General features: G+C 53.1%; 1 protein-coding gene across 1 annotated transcript in view; it reads right to left on the reverse strand.

The window, feature by feature from the left end:
- The window catches only part of CORO2A (coronin 2A), a 55,769-nt gene extending 49,728 nt beyond the window's left edge, over positions 1–6,041 (reverse strand). The window contains exon 1 of the mRNA XM_081237102.1: positions 5,971–6,041. The gene's annotated coding sequence lies outside the window, so the exon portion shown is untranslated. The remainder of the gene's footprint in view (positions 1–5,970) is intronic.
- Between the last annotated feature and the right edge of the window lie 4,827 nt (positions 6,042–10,868).

The following is a 10,868-nucleotide window of genomic DNA, read 5'->3' on the forward strand; positions in this document are numbered from 1 at the left end:
TTGCCAGCCCCCTGCTAGCTCTGGGCTCAAGGCCAGGCTGGAAGCAGCGGTCACATCAACCCTACAAATTCTCAGCTGCCTATTTCTTCTTAGAATAAGACCTCACATATCTGCTCCCGACTGGTTGAGAGATGCTGAGCAAGGTGCCACCTTTCACTGGGCCTTACTTTCCCTACCTGTGAAAGGATGCTGGGGGCGGGGGGGATGAGTGCAGGGTTGGGGGGTGTCTCAATGGAACCCACCAACTGACATTCCAGGTTTGCCTACAGGCAACACAGCGCGGTGATTAACACCCTGAACACTGGAGCCAGATGACATGGGTCCAAATATATGACCCTGGGCGAGCTGCCCAACTTCTCTGGGCCACAGTGTCCTCATCTGAAAAATGGGGATAATAGTAGAAAAAGAAACCCAAGTAAATATAGTAAAATATTTATATTGATTATCTAAGATAAAAAGAGATGTGATTTATTTTCTGTTTTCCTCTCTTTTTTCTACATTCTCTATTATCATCAAGTACTTATAATGGAAAAAACAAATATACTTTCTTTGTAAATTAACTTCATTGAGATACCATTTATATACAATATAATACACCCATTAAAAATAATAAGTAATAGTATCTATTCTATAGATTCCTTTGAGGATTCGATGGGCCAGTGTATGTAAAATCTTAGATGGCGCCTGGAGCATTAGAAGTGCTATTAAGTATTTGTTAAATAAATAAGCCCAAGACCAGCCTGGCTTCCTCCTCTTCCTACTCACCTGGCCTGGACCCCTACCTCACCCCCAGCACCAAGCTTGGCAGATCCTCTGCCTTCTCGTTCAATGGTTTACGCTGCCTGGGTCCAGCCTTATCATCCCAGGCCTGGACTATTTCCACAGCCCTCTCTCTGTACCCCAGAGGAATCCACTAACACTCAAATGTGGGGACTTCCCTGGTGGCACAATGGTTAAGAATCCGCCTGCCAATGCAGGGGACACGGGTTTGAGCCCTGGTCCAGGAGGATCCCACATGCCGCAGAGCAACTAAGCCCGTGCGCCACAACTACCGAGCCTGCGCTCTAGAGTCCACAAGCCACAACTACGAAGCCCGAGTGCCACAAGTACTGAAGCCCGCGTGCCTAGAGCCCATGTTCCGCAACAAAGAGAAGCCATCGCAATGAGAAGCCCGCGCACCGCAACGAAGAGCAGCCCCCGCTCACCGCAACTAGAGAAAGCCCGTGTGCAGCAACAAAGACCCAATGCAGCCAAAAATAAAAATAAATTAAAAAAACCCAAAAAACACTCATATGTGGCCATGCCCATAACTTGTTCAAAAGCCTTCCATGGCTCCCACTGCCCTTGACCAAAAGCCCTAGCTCCTCTATGAGACCCTGTTTCAACAAGTTACTTTAACTCTCTGTACCTTTGTCACTTAAAATCTCTGTACCTTTGTCCCTTAAACTCTCTGTACCTTTGTCCCTTTAACTGAAGAAGAGATACACAAGTAGTACCTCCCTCAAACTTACAGGAGTCCGTGTTGTACAAGACAGGGTACACAGTCGGACCTGTGGCCTCTCTCACCTGTCCCCTCTTCCCTCGTGGCACTCTTCTCATCTGTTCTTCCTTCACCGTGTCAGGTATGGTCCTACCTCAGGGCTTTTTTCTTGCACTGGCTGTTCCCTCTCCCTGGACGGCTCTTCCCCGGGCATCAGCCAGCTCACTCCCTCACCTCCTCCAAGCCTTTGCCCAGAAGTGATTCTCAGTGATTCCCCTCACACACACCCTACTTGAAACCACAACCCCTCCTTCCATTCCCCCTCACACACTCAAAATATCCTCCTATGTTTTATTCGCTCCATCTCATTTATCACCACCTATTGTACTTAGTGTTTATTGTCTGTCTTTTTTTCCTATTAGATTGTAAGCTCTTTTAAGATAGGTTTTGTTTCTTTTTGGTCTATTTTGTTTACTGTCAAGAACCCCCTTCCCCCCAACACCTAGGAGATACCTAGCGCAATGCAGGTGTTTAATAAATGAAAGGCTGAATGATTACATGAATGACTGTGAAGCACTTAGGACAATCAGGCAGGTGGTAAGTACTCAATACATGTTAGCTTATTATTATTGTTGTTGTTGTTGTTGTTGTTATTGATTCTTCGAGGTGAGGCTCCCATGTCCTTCCTACTTGACTTCTCCAAGCTTATACAGTAACCACACTGTCCTAGTCCCCATCGCACCCTGCCAATCTCTCAATTATGGTAAGGAGCACAGTGCTTTTTAATTATATCTTTTTCCATTTAGGCTGAACCAAATAAAATGGCCATTTCTTGTAAGTCAAAAACAGCCAGATATTGGCCATTTCACATATAACCTAATACGTTTCGCATGGCAGCCTGCAGGCTCTTGGGAGGTACCTCAAGGCCTAATACACAGTCGGTGCCCAGTAAATGTTTGTTCACCAAGTCCTCGCCCTTCATAATAGGTGTGATTGCTAAACACCTCCAATCTGTTCTGAAGAAGGCAAGCCACGGCCTATAGACATAACATAATAAATGGAGGATCTTGCTGAATTGTTTTCCGATCCGCCTGAAAAATCTCTGTCCCCTGATATTTGGTAAAGAGGATAAAACAAAAATACAGTAGGCTCTAAAATAGTCCAGGTTCTGGAACTTCCCCATGGAAGACTCCATGCTTCCAGTGCAGGGGACATGGGTTCGATCCTTGGTCGAGGAACTAAGATCCTCCATGCCAAGGGGCACGGCCAAAAAAAAAAAAAAAAATCCAGGTTCTGGCCATTTGGAGATAACAAAGGTCTAAGGCTGAGGGAAGCCCCTTCCCCTAGCTAGCTGCTTGCCTCTAAGGGGATTCATTTAATGATGGGGGAGGGAGGCTGCAACAATCTTTGGTTATCCCTGTGTTCACTGCTCCTTCTAATAAAGGCTTCCTCTACAGAGATTTGCTAAGTCTAGAATGTGGGTTGTCAGAGTTCAAAGAAATTCAGCGATCACTGAATCTACCCCATTTCACATATAGGGGAAGTGAAGTACAAAAAGGGGCAGGGATTGACCTAAGGTCACACGGTGGGGTAGAGGAAGAGCTCATCCTGGAATCTAGGCTGACAGGAGTCTCATGGCTTTTCCTCTGGACCACACTGCTCCTGTGCTGGCCAGACTCTGGACATGGAAACTTTAGTATCACTATTATTAAAGGTGTACTTTTAATTTTTATTTTATTTTATTTATTTTTTTTTAAAGGATTTTTTTTTTTTTTTAGTAATTTATTTATTTATTTTTGCTGTGTTGGGTCTTCGTTTCTGTGCGAGGGCTTTCTCTAGTTGTGGCAAGCGGGGGCCACTCTTCATCGCGGTGCGCGGGCCTTTCACTATCGCGGCCTCTCTTGTTGCGGAGCACAGGCTCCAGACGCGCAGGCTCAGTAGCTGTGGCTCACGGGCCTAGTTGCTCCGTGGCATGTGGGATCCTCCCAGACCAGGGCTCGAACCCGTGTCCCCTGCATTAGCAGGCAGACTCTCAACCACTGCGCCACCAGGGAAGCCCAAAGGTGTACTTTTTAAATGAAACGTTTATTAAGCCTCAGATAAAACACCAAGAGCTTCTTCACCATAAGATAACTTCTTGTAAATAACAGCACTACACTCGTCTCTCTATATAATTACTTCCTTAGGGTAAAGTCCTCAAATTAGAATTCTAGGGGCAAAGGGAAGTTAGGATCATTTTCATGGACTTTTGTAACAAACTGCCAGGTTGCTCTGCAAAATTAAATGCTACCGGAGAATCCTTATAGCTTTGCCAGCATAGATGTTTATCCTTTTATATTTATTTCTGCTAATTTTATAGGAATAAATACAGATTGTTTTCATTTACTATGTGGTATGTGTTTCCACACACACACACACACACACACTCTCTCTCTCTCTCTCTCTCTCTCTCTCTCTCTGGTCCTGGAATCAAGATCGCTGGGCTTGGTTGCTCATCTGCTGTGTGACCTTTGACAAGTCACATCCCCTCCAGGGATAGGGGATACCTATCTGTCAAATGAGGGGGTTGAATGAGATGATCTCTTAAGATCCCTTTCAATTTAGATATTCCATAATTCCATGGTGTATTTAAAATTATTGGCATAGGATGACTTTTTAGTAACCAGAATCTGCTATACCTCTAAATCAAGGCCTAAATAGCTTGGACTAGTAGAGCAGGAAAACAGAGCCCAGATTATATGCAGGTAGAGATGACAGGAGACATAGGTAGCACTTAAGCCTGTGCGTCGGAGCTATGCTCAAGTGACAGCACATATACTTAGTCTGCTTTTACGACGGGATAATAACACTCGTTTGTGGTCTAGCTTCAAGTTCTGTGCAGCTCCACCATGGCCAGAAGGTAAGGTCATGGTCACTCTACTTCGGCCCTAGAGTCCCAGACTTGCAGTCAAAGGCAGCTCACCCCCAGCAAGTGCTCATCCAGCCTCTGCTCACAACCTCTGAGGACACAGTACTCACTACCTGCCCTGGCAGTGCCTCCCTTCTTTTGGCTGCAAGAAAGCTCCCGGGTGAGGGGCAGGTCATGAGGGGGGACAAGAGAGACCAGAAGGCCCAGACCTGATTCTCAGAAACTACTCCCTCAATCAGGGCAGGCAACAGAAGACAGGGAAGAACACGCATGGGCTGGAAGGCCTGGAGAGGGGCTCCCCTGGCTGCTTCTCTCACTCCAGACCTCTAAGGTAGCTGCTAACCCAAGGGTGCAGGGGACACATTCCAGTCCTGATGACAGTGGGTTCTGAATAAGCCCCAGGCTGACTACTGCCTGCTCTGGGGCAGACACCTCAGCTCCCTCGTCTTGCCTTTGCTCCCTAAGGCTCTGACAGGAGAAACAATGCTGGATCTGGGGCTGTTTAGCCCTGAGGTAAACTGATTTAAGGGACCAGATGATTGCCTCCGAGTGGGGGATGGAGGGGTCAGATGTTGTCTGTGTGCTCAGAGCAGGACTAGCAGATTCTAGCTCTGTTTACAGCTAGTGAGATTCCCATAACAAGGGGTGTGCAATGGGACAGCAGGACCTTCCAAAGGGGATCTGACCAAGGGGCTGGGCCATATGCCAGAGGTATTCTTCACCCAGGGAGCTTGGAGCCACAGTCCCTCAGACATCTGCTCTGTCCCAGACCGAACCCCACTCAGACATGGCTCTCTTGGCACTGTAGCCCCTCTGGGGTCCGTGTGTGGACAAGCCATCCCTATCACACCAGGCTGGGACGTAGAGCTGGGCGTCAGCACTGGTGGGGAAGGGATGGGGAAGGGCATGTTCCACACCATTCCCTAAATACAGGTGCCTGCATGGGTCTGGTCTAGGCAAGTCTGTGGCCGAGGGCCCCACCACCTCCAACCCAGGGCTCCCCCAGCCCCAGACCGGGAGGCAGACTTGGCAGGCAGATTCTGACCGCCCCACCCTGCATGCCCAGGCCGGCTCGATAGGGACTTGGGGGTGTGCCCCCCCCCCTTTCCTGTTTCCTGTACAGGGAAGCTGAGGCCCAGCAGGTTACTCAGCCAGGAGAGGGAAGAGGTCCCGACACAGGTCCCGCGAGGCACCCAGGCCACTAATGGGGGGACTGTCGGGACCGACTCGCATGAGAGTCAGCATAAGAGGCCCTCACTGCGGGTGGGCTGTGCAGACAGTACCCATCCGGGCCCCTCGCCGTCGGGAGGCTGGAGCTTGAGGCGGCCACTCCCAAGAGCCCAGCGAGGAAGGGGCCACCACTGGGCCCGCTGTCCCGATGGGGAAACTGAGGCCTGGAGAGGAGCAGTGCTTTGTGCAAGGTCACGCAGAGGGGCTAGAAGCCAGGTCCCCCGAGCCCCGCCGGGTCCCCTGCGGTGCGCCGAGCCCCAGCATCCCTCCCCGGGAGCTGCAGCCCGGAGGCGCAGCGCGCACACATCGCACAGACAGGGAAGGTATGGCCGGTGGCCCGGGGCCGCCCTACCTTGATGACTGCCGCGCAGGTGGCTGCGGCGGCGACGTCCGGCTCCGGCTCCGGCTCCGCGCTCCTCGCCGCCCGCCGAGTCCCGGCTCCTAGCACCGCCTCCTCCCTTCCTAAGCACGGCAGGCGGGGCCGGCGGGCGGGGCAAGGGCCCGGCAGAAGCCCCGCCCTCGCGCTCCGCGAGCCCGTGGGGCAACCTCTGCTTCCTAACGCTCCTCGCGGCGCTCCGGGCCCCCCGGGGCTGGTCTCGGGGCGCGCACACGCGCACAGAACGGGCGCGCACTCGCCGTAGTGACTGGGGCGGGCTGCCCCGCGCGACCAAACAGAAGCTGGCGACAGTCACACTCTCCTGCGTTCACGTCCCGCCGCTCCCTCGCTGAGTGGCTTGGAACAAGGGACTCGACCTCCCGGAGCCTCAAGTTTCTCCCTTGGTGAAATGGAAACAGTAACCGTGTCTGCCTCAGAGAGCTGTTTGAAAATTAGATGAGATGATCTAATTTACCCCGCACGGCAAAGTGCGCGCGCAGACACCGCCACGGGAGTAGCGCTCGGTGAACCTGGGCTGGTATGGTAGAGTAATTCCTGAAGCTTCCCAGTCCGCCGGGAGGAAGAGGGCAGGGAGGGCCGCTGAGTATCGGGAGGACGCCCTTCTTTCTCTCGGTAGCCAGGAGGGGGCGCTGCTGCCCTGTTTCGCCGGCTTTGAGGTCCAGCATGCTAGGCAATGGGGCGGAGATGGTGAGGTCCAGCCTTTTAGTAATACCACCACCTAACACTTAATGAACCCGGCACAGTTCTAGGCACCTTAATTGAATCAGCGTACTTTACCGTCACACAAGCCTATGAGGTTATCTATTACCTGTCTTACACATAAGGAAGTTGAGGCGCAGAGGGGTTATCTCACTTAAGATCACACAGGTAGTAATTCACCCCTAGGCAGCGTGGCTCCCAAACCCAAGCTTATAAACACTCTACCACACCACCTCTCTTGTGAAGAGCTCTTTGTTCAGTGGTGTATCTCTAGGGCCTAGAACAGTGCGTGGCTCAGTGTTAATTCACCTGAATGTCTTAATTCACCTAGTGCTTGGACAAGTAACTCTGGTGCAGTCCCCACGCCCTTGCACCCTCACACATCTATGCCTTTGTTCACACCGTCCTTCCTGCCAGGAATTCTTTTAACTCCTCATCTCCTTTTTTTTTTTTTTTTTTTTTTTGGCTGCATCGGGTATTTGCGGTATGTGGGATCTTCGCTGGATCTCTCATTGCGGGCGGGCTCTTCGTTGTGGCGCGCAGTCTCCAGGGTGCATGCGCTCTGGGGCTCTGGGGCTCTGTAGTTGTGGCGCGCGGGTTCCAGAGCACGTGGGCTCTGTAGTTTGCAGCACGAGGGCTCTAGTTAAGGCACGCGAGCTCAGTAGTTGTAGTGCGCATGCTTAGTTGCCCCATGGCATGTGGGATCTTAGTTCCCTGAGCAGGGATCGAACCCGCATCCCCTGCATTGTAAGGCAGGTTCTTTGCCACTGGACCACCAGGGAAGTCCCTCCTAGTGTCTTTTAAACAGACTCATCCTTCTTTCCAGGGTCAGTACCAATGTACCTCCCCAGCAAGTCGTCCCAGATCCCTGTGGATGTACCCTCCCAGCCTTGTATCTGCATCTTACCACTCTGTGCCATGACGGTAGGTGGCTGGGGCTGTGTTTGGGGGAAGGCTGGTTTGACAGGGACCTTTCTGGGGACCATGGACATATGGACTAGTGGGCTAGAGGGGAGGCCATTGGAGGCCTCTGCAATAGACACAACCTGGGACTCTTCCTAGAGATGCTGTGTGTATATGTGTGTTCTTTATTCTCCTGTCCCTTCCATCCCCCTAACCCTGGTCCATTTGATGAAGGCTACCCACTGACCACCTGAATTGCACACATGGGGAAACTGAGGCCAGAGCGGGGATAACCTATCCAGGGGTCCCTAGCTACACAATAGGTCTGGTTCCAAAGTTGGGCCCATCTGCTAGCACCTTCTATCGGGCCTCATTGCTGATTGAGATGGGCCAGAAAACCAACACCTTCCTGTGTCAGCACGGCCTTTATTTAATCTGCCGTGTGTGGGTGAATTTCTTGTGGGTGACCAGAACATGTGTGTGTGTGTCTGTGTGTGCGTGAGAGAGAGGGTGGCAAGTTCTCCTCTACCTGCCCAACATGGAGCTTTCTGTACAGTATGGTCCTGTGCCCATGGCAGATTGAGCTGAGAAAGAATGAGGGGACGGCAGCACCGGGGAGGTGAGGTTCGGAACGTGGGGGAGAGGACCCTGAACACAGGCATTCTGTAAAAGTGAATGTGCATCTCGCACTTTAGGGTGGGGGTCTTCCATAGTGCCCTCCCTCCTGTTTTGAGGAGCCCCTTTATTCTGGGGGATATTGCCCCAGGAAGTTTCCCTGGGAAATTCCTTTCCCCTAGAGAATGGAGCATAGGCCTGAGCTCGCTGGGGGCCTAGTTGGGAGAGGGATGCTTTGAGCTAGAGGGCCCACCACCTGGGGCAGGGAGGTGGAGCTGGGAGGGATCAGATCCTCCAGCCTGGGAAACCAGCAGCCCCTGGGGATGGGGGCAACAGCTGTGGTGCAGGGCCAGGAACCTGACACCAGGGGTGGGCCCCAAACGCCTTTCAGGAAGAGCTGAGGGAGGGTGGGCAGGCTCCCTAGGAGCAGCTGCACCCCAGACATTCTTGGGGTTCGCCCCCCCCCACCAGTTCCTGCTACAGCCTCTGTCAGGTAGATGTTTCTTCCTCTCATTTTCCTTTGCCTGGAGCTATCCCCATAGGACCTACACCACTCAGGCCATAGGCTAGACTTGTCCTTTCCCCTGGGGGAGGTGTTCTAGGATCCAGAGAAGGCGCCACGAGCTTGGAGGAGCCCTCCCTGGTTTTGCAGTTAGCAGCCTCTAAGGCTTGAACATGGCTTAACCACTTGGTGGCTGTGTGACTCTGGGCAAGTTAGTTAACCTCTCTGAGCCTTGTCTCCTCATCTGTAAACTGAGCTTGGCCTGGAGTGAGCAGGTGTTGTAGGACAGGCAGTTCACATTCTTGCTCTGGCTCCAGCTCCCGGCTACAGGGCTGGAGGCCCCCTAGTTAGTCCTGATTGCCGGTGGTCCCCAACCCTGTTGGTGTAGCACAATACCCACGCCCTACAACAGGCTGAGTGTGGGACCCAGTGCTCAGGTGATTCTGTGGTGCAGCCAAGAAGGAACCAGAGGTGACCCAGTGCTGGGTCAGCTGCAGAGTACCAGTGAGGGAGGAGGAGTGGGGTAGGTACCCAGCTTTGGGCGGAGCTTCTCCTCTGCTTGGGTGTGTGAGTGGGAAAGATGGAGGAGGGGGAAGACAAGTGGAGGAGGGGAGAGATGAGGGAAGGAGGAGAGGGGAGAGGTTGGGGGTGGGCAGAGGAAGGGGAGAGAAGGGGGGTGGCAGGCAGGAGGGGAGAAGAGGGTACCCTCTATGCAGCAGCCCTGGTCTGAGCTGGGATTGCTTGCTGTATTTTTGCTGAGGGAATTTGATTTTTAAGGCTAGAGTCAGAGAGACCAGCTGGACCTAGTCTCTCCTGGAGCCTTGGGCCTTTTCTAGACCTCAAGGCCCTCCTGGTGACATTTTCTTCATGGAAAGGGTACTCAGTGCCCAAGGCTGTACTTGACTCTGTGCCAGGCACCAGGCTCAGCACCAGTGTCATCTCCTTTCATCCTCCTGGAGTTCCAGGAGGCCGGACCCCTTGTCTCCTTGGTGATGGCCCTGAGGGTTACAGCCTGTTGGGGGTGTAGCCAGGATGCCCCCCAGGCTGCCCTCAGATCACCATCATGCTTCACAGTTACTGTTTGGTGGTGAAAGGACCTCAGCAGATGAAAAAGTTTAGCAAAAATGAGAAAGGCCATCAAACCCTGGTGTAGGGTGTTCACAGGAAACTGGGCTGCCCAGCAGCCTTCGTAAATGTGGGAGGAAAGGAACCCTGAGGGTCCCCACCCCAGGGCTGGGGGGGAGTGGTGGGAGGGAACCAGGTGTCTGGTGCGCTAACCCCTCCCTCAAGTTCACACCAGCGGGTGACAGAAGGGCCTGTCACTGGTCCCCAGCAATGGGTGTGGCCGCCCAAGCCCTGACAAGAGCCTCAGATCAGAGCAGAAGGTCTCCCTGTGAGAATCCCCACCCCAGCCCTTCATATCACAGATTGCTGAGCTCAAGGCTATCCCGGCACAGGCACAGGCTTTGCTGAGAAATGAGCTGCCGAAATCACTTGTGCAGCTTCAACCCCCTGCCTTGAGGGGAATGGGGGAAGCCTGTCTGCTGAGGAAGGGCCTGGAAGAGCCCAGAAGAACTGGAGCTGAGTTCTGCACAAGCCAGTCCTGACTTGGCAACAGGCTGCAGGCTCTGTCCGTCTCACCGCCTGTTCCTCTCCCTCCCAACCACCCAGTTTTCGAAGAGGTGACTTTTCTTGCCCCAGACTCTGAATTTGGTGGTGGGAGATCAGAAGTTGGGCACCTAACCCCGTGCTTTCAGCCCCTACACCAAGTTCCTCTTGGTAGTGGACAGGGGTTTCCCTGGGAACACCCTCCCCACCCCCCGTCCCCCTGATGGGCTGTGAGGAGAAAGGTGAGGGCAAGTGCAAGGCTCAGGACACAGGCCTTGGAAGGTGGGAGTCAGAACTGGAACAAAGGCCCAACCAGGACTGGAGAGGCGCTGTTGCCCAGAAAGACGGAAGCCCTAACTGCACACGGCCCCAGCTTCTCCAGGAACCAGGACCGGCCCTGCAGAGATGCTGAGAGAAACAGCAGCCAGGGACGTCCCGGGCTGGGAAGGCCCTAGTGGTGGGACACTCTGGAGCCCTGGGCACGCCCAGGAACAACTGGTTACTGAGAATCGTTTAGGTTCCAAAG

The sequence above is a fragment of the Mesoplodon bidens genome (genome assembly GCF_964165515.1).
Source record: "Mesoplodon bidens genome assembly, chromosome: 6".
Classification (NCBI taxonomy): Eukaryota; Metazoa; Chordata; class Mammalia; order Artiodactyla; family Ziphiidae; genus Mesoplodon; species Mesoplodon bidens.